This window comes from Mustela nivalis (genome assembly GCF_964662115.1).
Source record: "Mustela nivalis genome assembly, chromosome: X".
NCBI lineage: Eukaryota > Metazoa > Chordata > Mammalia > Carnivora > Mustelidae > Mustela > Mustela nivalis.
This window is the reverse complement of record NC_139040.1, coordinates 16,356,771-16,363,741: the sequence shown is the minus strand read 5'-3', so window position 1 is coordinate 16,363,741 and position 6,971 is coordinate 16,356,771. Positions and strand designations below refer to the sequence as shown.

The 6,971-nt window shown below is 46.2% G+C and overlaps 1 long non-coding RNA gene across 2 annotated transcripts; it reads left to right on the top strand.

Moving 5' to 3' along the window:
• LOC309856449 lies at positions 1-2,040 on the top strand. 2 transcript variants are annotated; one of them, XR_014307211.1, is made up of 3 exons: positions 1-89; positions 754-914; positions 1,572-2,040. It is a non-coding gene; the product is annotated as an uncharacterized lncRNA (long non-coding RNA). The 2 variants fall into 2 exon arrangements; XR_014307212.1 differs by having other exon boundaries at positions 754-867; positions 1,572-2,037.
• Positions 2,041-6,971: the final 4,931 nt, after the last annotated feature.

The window sequence follows — 6,971 nt, the reverse complement described above, 5'->3', positions numbered from 1 at the left end:
GAGCTATATATCTAAGTGACAAGTTATTTAAGCGAGGGAATAATAAACCCAGAAGTCAGGATGGTGTTTCTTGGGAGAAGGAGGCACAGGTAGGAAGAGGTGAGATGAGTTGGGGGGAACACAGGTAGATTCAAAGGTATCCTTAAGGGCCTAATGCTAAGGTTGGGTGTTGTGGGTTCGCAAATATGCGTTTTTATTTTATGGGTATGTGTCATATAGGTCCTAAATATAACATGCTCAAAGACTTTTATAAAAGATCTCAAGCAAGCATGGGAAATGGTAAAATTTGTGAAGGCTGCGTGGTGGGGACACATGATTCTCTACACTTCGTATTTGAAATAGGATTCTCTAGACACTTGCAATCTAATAAAACAATCCTAAAATTAGTAGGACTTCTGCAAGGAGGAAAAAGAAAAAAACAACATGCGATATGCATATCTCGGTGGGGGGGAGGTTTCTAGTGCTTCTATTGTGCTAACATATACATAATGTAAAATTTGCCATTTAAAATATTTTTGAGTATACAGTTCAGTGGCTTTAAGCAACCACCACCACAATCTGTCTCCAGAATTTTGCCATCTTCCAAAATTGATGCTTCTGTATCCATTCCCAGTAAGGCTGTTTTCTGCAGTGACAACACCATTTCACATGCCCACCCGCAAAGCACAAGGGTGCCATTCTCTCTACATCCTTGCTGACACTTGTTATTGTCTGCTTTCTTTGTTTTTTAATATTTTAATTTTTTTTTTTAAGTAAACTCTGTCACCAACGTGGGGCTCAAACTCACAACCCTGAGGTCAAGAGTTGTAAGCTGTTTGGACTGAACCAAAGTGCCTCCTGTTTTCTTGTTAATGGCCACCCCGAAGGGTATGAAGTGGTCTCTCATCATAGTTTTGATCTGCATTTCTCTCGTGGTTAGTGATGCTGAACATCTTTTCACGTGCCCGTTGGCTATTTAAATGTATATCTTCATTGGAGACTTGTCTATTCAAGTCTTTGCCTAGTTTTTAATCAGGTTGTTTGGTTCTTGAGCTTTTGTGTATATATCTAATTGTATAGCATCAGAAAAAATGAAACTAGCTCTATTGCAGCTGAAACAGAAAAGGAGTAATTTTAAAAAGGAAGCGTATGCACTCTGATTTTGCCCCCCCTTCAATCATTCTTTTTCAATCATCCTGATTATATCCAGAAGAAATCCTCGATTTGTCCTCTTACAGTTTTTAATGCTGATTTTTAAAAATGTGAGAAATGCAGAAAACAAGGAAGTGAATCATCCAAATGCAATCAGAAGTGCAGTGTTTTTTATCCTAATTGTAATCACATTTTATATCTGACCATGACCTTTTTTTGTTGTTGTTGTTGCTTAGCTGTGTGTGTCATGCACATTTCCAGGCTACTGCATGAGAAGACCAACATGTGTCTCCTAATGTGTTTGTATTCCTATGTTCACCCTCACTTCCTTTCAACTTCTCTGAATCTCACATGCCACTGAGGGGTCCCCCTCCAATACCATGGGGTAGGTAGTCAGTAAATGGCAACTCTTTTTTTTAAGATTTATTTATTTATTTTAGGGAGAGAGATGACAGAGGGAGAGGGAGCAAGAAAATCTCAAGCAGAATCCCTGCTCAGTGCAGAGTCCGCCAAAGTGCTCAATCCCACCACTCCGAGATCATGACCCAAGAGGACCTACATCCACCCAAAACGATCTTTTGCAAATGAGTGGGAGACAGAGCTTCAGATAAACCAAAAGCGAAAAAATGTGTCACCAGCAAACCTTTGTTACAAGAAACCATTAAAGGGCGATGCCTGGGTGGCTCAGTCAGTTGAGCGTCTGTCTTCATGATCCCAGAGTCCCAGGATCGAGTCCCACATCGGGCTTCTTGCACAGCAGGGAGACTGCTTCTTCCTCTGCCTGCCACTCCCCCTGCTTCTGCTCTCTCTCTCTCTCTCTGACAAATAAATAAATAAATATCTTAAAAAAAATAAAGGAAAGAAACTGTGAAAAGGTGTCCTTCAGACCATAGAGATATGGCTCCAGAAGGACTTAAAGAGCAAAAGATTCTCTAACAGAAATAGCAAAAACTGTACACTGGGGTTTACAATAGTTGTGGAAGTAAAAGATAACGACAAAGTGACACCGAGAATAGGAGGGCAGCCGTATGGAACTAACTATTGTGTTGGAAGGTTAGTAGATCTGTGGCGTCACACATAAAGCGAGAAGGGGAGTTGGGAAGTTGATGTTTTGGGCGTGGAGTGTCACTCTAAGGAGACTCTCTAGACGAAAGACACATAGTTTTAACCTAAAGCAACCACTGAAAATAGCAAAAAGAGGTACAGCTAAGAAGACGTAGCATGTATCACAAAGAGTTGTTTTTATAAAAGATTTTATTTATTTATTTGACAAAGAAATTACAAGTAGGCAGAGAAGCAGGCAGAGAGAGAGAGGAGGAAGCAGGCTCCCCGCTGAGCAGAGAGCCCAATGCGGGGCTCCATCCCAGGACCCTGAGATCATGACCTGAGCTGAAGGCAGAGGCTTAACCCACTGAGCCACCCAGGCACCCCACAAAGAGGTATTTTATTAACCCCAAAGAAGGGAGGAAATTCCCCAGTATTAGTAAATTGATGCACTTCTAAATGACCCATGGGCCAAAGAAGACATTACGTGAAAATTAAACTTAAAAACAAATAAAAACGGACTGTCCCGAACCCGCACCCTCTGCCCCTCTGCCCGCACCCCCCCCCCAACCCTCTTTTCTTCAAATCCTTGGCTAAGTGTTCTCAGAAGGTGCAGTCACTTTGTAAACAGCTTTCAGGTGAGTCGATAAGCCAATCAGTTACCCTGTCTTTCCTCTTGGAAAACAACCTCCCAGAGGGCTTCCAACTCCTGCTGGCATCTGAACTTGGGGATTCCCTTTGTATTTCTGTGCTGCGTCCCCTGTTTGATGGATTCCCCTCTCCCTGTCTTAATTGGCTTACTCTCATGCTTTGGTTTCTTTCATTTTTAATCTAGGTCTCACTTTATAGTGTCCAGATTCCCCCCCACCTTTGGAAAGCTCGGCATTTTCTTCTCGAGCAAAATAAGCGATCGTTGTTTTACGATCATGCTCGCAAATTCTGGTATTTGCAGCTCTTCTGCATTTATTTCTGTTGGCTGTGATTTCTACTCGTTCTTGCTTGGCGTTGTCTTTAATTTTTATGCGTCTTTGTGTTGGACATTAGATTTTAAGGAAATAATTTGAAGCCAAAGTACTGTTGTCCTCCAAAGAAGACTTTGTTTTCCCTTGGTGCCTGGGGCTCCTAGCTATCTGAAGTAAACTTAACCTGATTTCAGGGTGTGAGGTTTTTCTGCTAGGGCACAGCTTCTCAGGATACCAGGCCAAGGCGGGTGACAGTTTACCAGAGTCTTTACTTTGGCCTGACCCTGGACTCTGACTTTTGTTCCCGGTCCCTGGGAGGCCACCCGAAGCACGTGATCTCTCAGCTGCTTCTTCCTGGTTGGAAAAATCTCCCTGAGCCGAAGTGACCTGAAGAGCTGTTCTCATCTCTCTGGGTTCTTGGCCTCTCCCGGATCTTGGCTCACCACTTTCTCCCTAGGATTATTTTGTCCCCCTTCTTTGATGTCTCCAGTAGGAGTGTTGGTCTGGAATACCTAGTCTGCCATTTACAGGAGCTGAGGTCTTCTTCGTTTTGGTGGCATACATCTTCCTGAGAAAGCATGCATAAGAATTAATTTTTTAGGGGGCGCCTGAGGGACTGAGTTGGTTAAGTGTGGGACTCTTGGTTTTGGCTCAGGTCGTGATCTCAGGGTCCTGACATTGAGCCTGCCATTGGGCTCTTCCCTCAGCATGGAGTCGGCTTGTCCCTCTCCCTCTGCTCCTACCCCTCCTCTCTTTTTCTAGAGTAAATAAATTAACTCTTAAAAAAAGAATTAATTTTTTGAGGCCTTGTGTGTTTGAAACTCCTATTCTCATAATCGTTGGTTTGGCTGGATTTGGAATTGTAGTTGGATGTTAATTTTAATATTGAAGGCATTGCTTCTCTGTCTTCTAGATGCCGGTTCTGATCCTTTTCATCTAATCTATGCGTTGTTTTTTTTTTTCCTCCTGGAAGCGATTAAATCTTCTCTCTATCCTTGTGTTTGAAATTGTCATCATGAAGTGCCTTGATCTGGGCTCTTTTCACTCACGGTGCTGGGCACATTGTATTCTTTCAAACTGGAAGCTCATGTCCTTCAGCTCTGGGTATTTTCATGTATTATTTTTTCAATAATCTCCTCTCCACCTTTACTCCCCCCTGCTCTCTTTCTCGAGTGTCTAATATTTGTCTCCTGGAATAACTCTCTAACATCCTTTTTCCTTTCAACCCTATTTTCCCACTCTTTGCCTTTTTGTTCGTTCTACTCTCTGAGAGCTATCCTAAACTTTTAATTTGCAAGAGCCCTTTCTTGTTCCTTAAATGCCCTTTCTCGATGAATTACATCTCTGAGGATAGTGTGGATTTTTTAAAAGTTGTTTTCTGCCACGTGCATGATTTCCTTTTTGAGTTTCTTTTTCTTGTCTGCTTTAATCCTTTTTTGAAAAAGATTGTATTTATTTATTAGAGTGAGTGAGTGAGTGAGAGCGTGCACGAGAGGGAGGAGGGGCAGAGGGAGAAGCAGACCCCCGCTGAGCCCGGAGCCCGTTCCTGAGCTGAAGGCAAACGCTTAACCAACTGAGCCACCCAGGCACCCCTTGTCTATTTTAATCTTCGATGTTTTTTACTAGTGTCTTGGCCAGAACCCGGTCCTGGTGAGACAATCAGGACACTGAGCGTGTAGAGTTTAAGGACGCACTCCCTTCTCAGGCTCGTGCAAGGCAGTCAGCACGTGAGGGTACGTGCCTCCTTAAACTGTGCAGCCTGGACATCTCACCTTACTCTAGTCCCACTTGCGGGTCCTGAGCCATATTTAGCCATGAGATAGGAACATGCTGACCGGAAGCGCTGTGGCATGGGTCAGGCCTGTCCACTGGCTTCGTTCTAGAATGCCTGGACCAACACACAGATGTTTCCTTATGGCATCTCCAAATGGAAGACATCTAAATGAAGATTTCCTGAAAAGTGGAAGCTGAGAAAAGGATTTGAGAGCAGGCAGTTTATTTAGGAGGTGGTCTCGAGAGTTTGGAGTGAGAGAGTGACTGAGTCACTGAGAGAGTGACATGGAAAGAGAGAGAGCCAATGTAAACGTGCATGACTGAGGTCATCCCCCAGCCCCCTCCCCAGTGTCTCTTTAGGAGCCCTGGGAGGTGTCCTGGAATTGACGGAGGAGAACAGGAACCTGGAGCATTTAAACACCCGCTCCCACCTCCCCATCGGTAGAACATTAATCCGGGGCTGGTAATTGAGCACACTTCAGGCTGCTGGTAAGAGTGAACCAGATAGGCACCTACACACATGCACTGGCTTGTTCACAACACACGTTACTTTCCCATAGGCCCGGAGGCTGGGAAGTCTGGGGTCCTAGCCCCAGCAGATCTGGTGTCTGGTGAGGACTCGCTGCCTGGTTCAAAGACAGTCATCTTCTCAATGTGTCCACCCATGATAGAGGAGGTGACAGATCCTTCTGGAGCCTCCTGCATAAGGGCACTGCTCCCATTCATGAGGGCTCCACCTTCAGGACCTAATCATCTCCCAAAGGTGCCACCTCCTGATCCCATGCCCTTAGGGGGTGGGTTTCAACATCTGAATGGAGCGGGGCGCAGATATTCAGACCACGGTGTGCACAGCATCAGAGAAGACCTGGAAACTGCAACCAGAAAGAAACCTCATTCTCCCCGAAGGTCGAATACTACCAGCTCGAGGTCAGTGTGATCTTGAACAAAACGGGGTGTGTATGTGGCTGAAACCAGACGTGGCCCACGGGAAGGGACAAGACGTGTTGAAGGAGTCCACCGCATAGAGTTAAACTCCAGTCTCCAGACTGGTGGACGTATGCCAGGTTGCCAGCGTGCTGGGGGCTCTGGGGAAAGGCGGCTAGGGGTGAGGGCGCTGGACTTACTCATTTAGACTTTCCAGGAAATGTTCTGCTTTTGGGTTAGCCAGTAACTCCCATCCTGAGCTGCATGAGGGTGTTACCAAGAGCAGATCTTTTGTAATTCACCCCACCCCCATATTGATGCCTTCCTAAACTCACCTGGGCCACACCTCCACATGCAGGCATCATCACTCGTCTGAGGCACTGAGGTTTGTGTCCCATGGGTGGTCACAGGCAGAGTTGATGTCCAGGGGCGGAGGCAGGGTTGGTGGCAGTGGGGTGTGAGCAGGGGGCGGGGGGGTCGGAATGAGCAGGGACAGTTGGGAGGCCTGGGTCTTCTCCTGCAGACTCCACTCCCCCCAGGCTTGGGTAGTAGGCCAGGCGGTCCCTGGGATGGGGCCATCCAGGATCAGGGGCCCTGCCTACCTGCACTCTGCATCCCTGGGGAGGCAGGAACCCCCCAGGCGCCTGTGGAGGGTCCCAGCTCGCCACTGGGGGGGGGGCGGTGCTGCACTCATATAGGGATCTAACTGACCTAATTGGAATCTTAGGATGCTTGGTTTGGGGGACTGCCTTACTTCTCTGAGTGTAATGTCCTCAAGGTGCCGCCATTTTGTAGCAGGTGTCAGAATTCCCTCCCTTTTTAAAAAAAAAATTATTTATTTATTTATTTGACAGAGATCACAAGCAAGCAGAGAGGCAGGCAGAGAGAGAGGGAAAAGTAGGCTCCTCACTGAGCAGAGAGCCTGATGCCAGGCTCGATCCCAGGACCCTGAGATCATGACCCGAGCAGGTCGTTCTACCTTTTGGCTATCGTCAATAATGCTGCTATGAACACTGGCGTCCAGATACCATTTGAATCTCTGCTTTCAGTATTTTCGGGTATACACTCAGAAGTGGGATTGCTGGACATTATGGCCATGCCGCTTTCCACAGCGGCCGCACCATTGAAGACATGCAC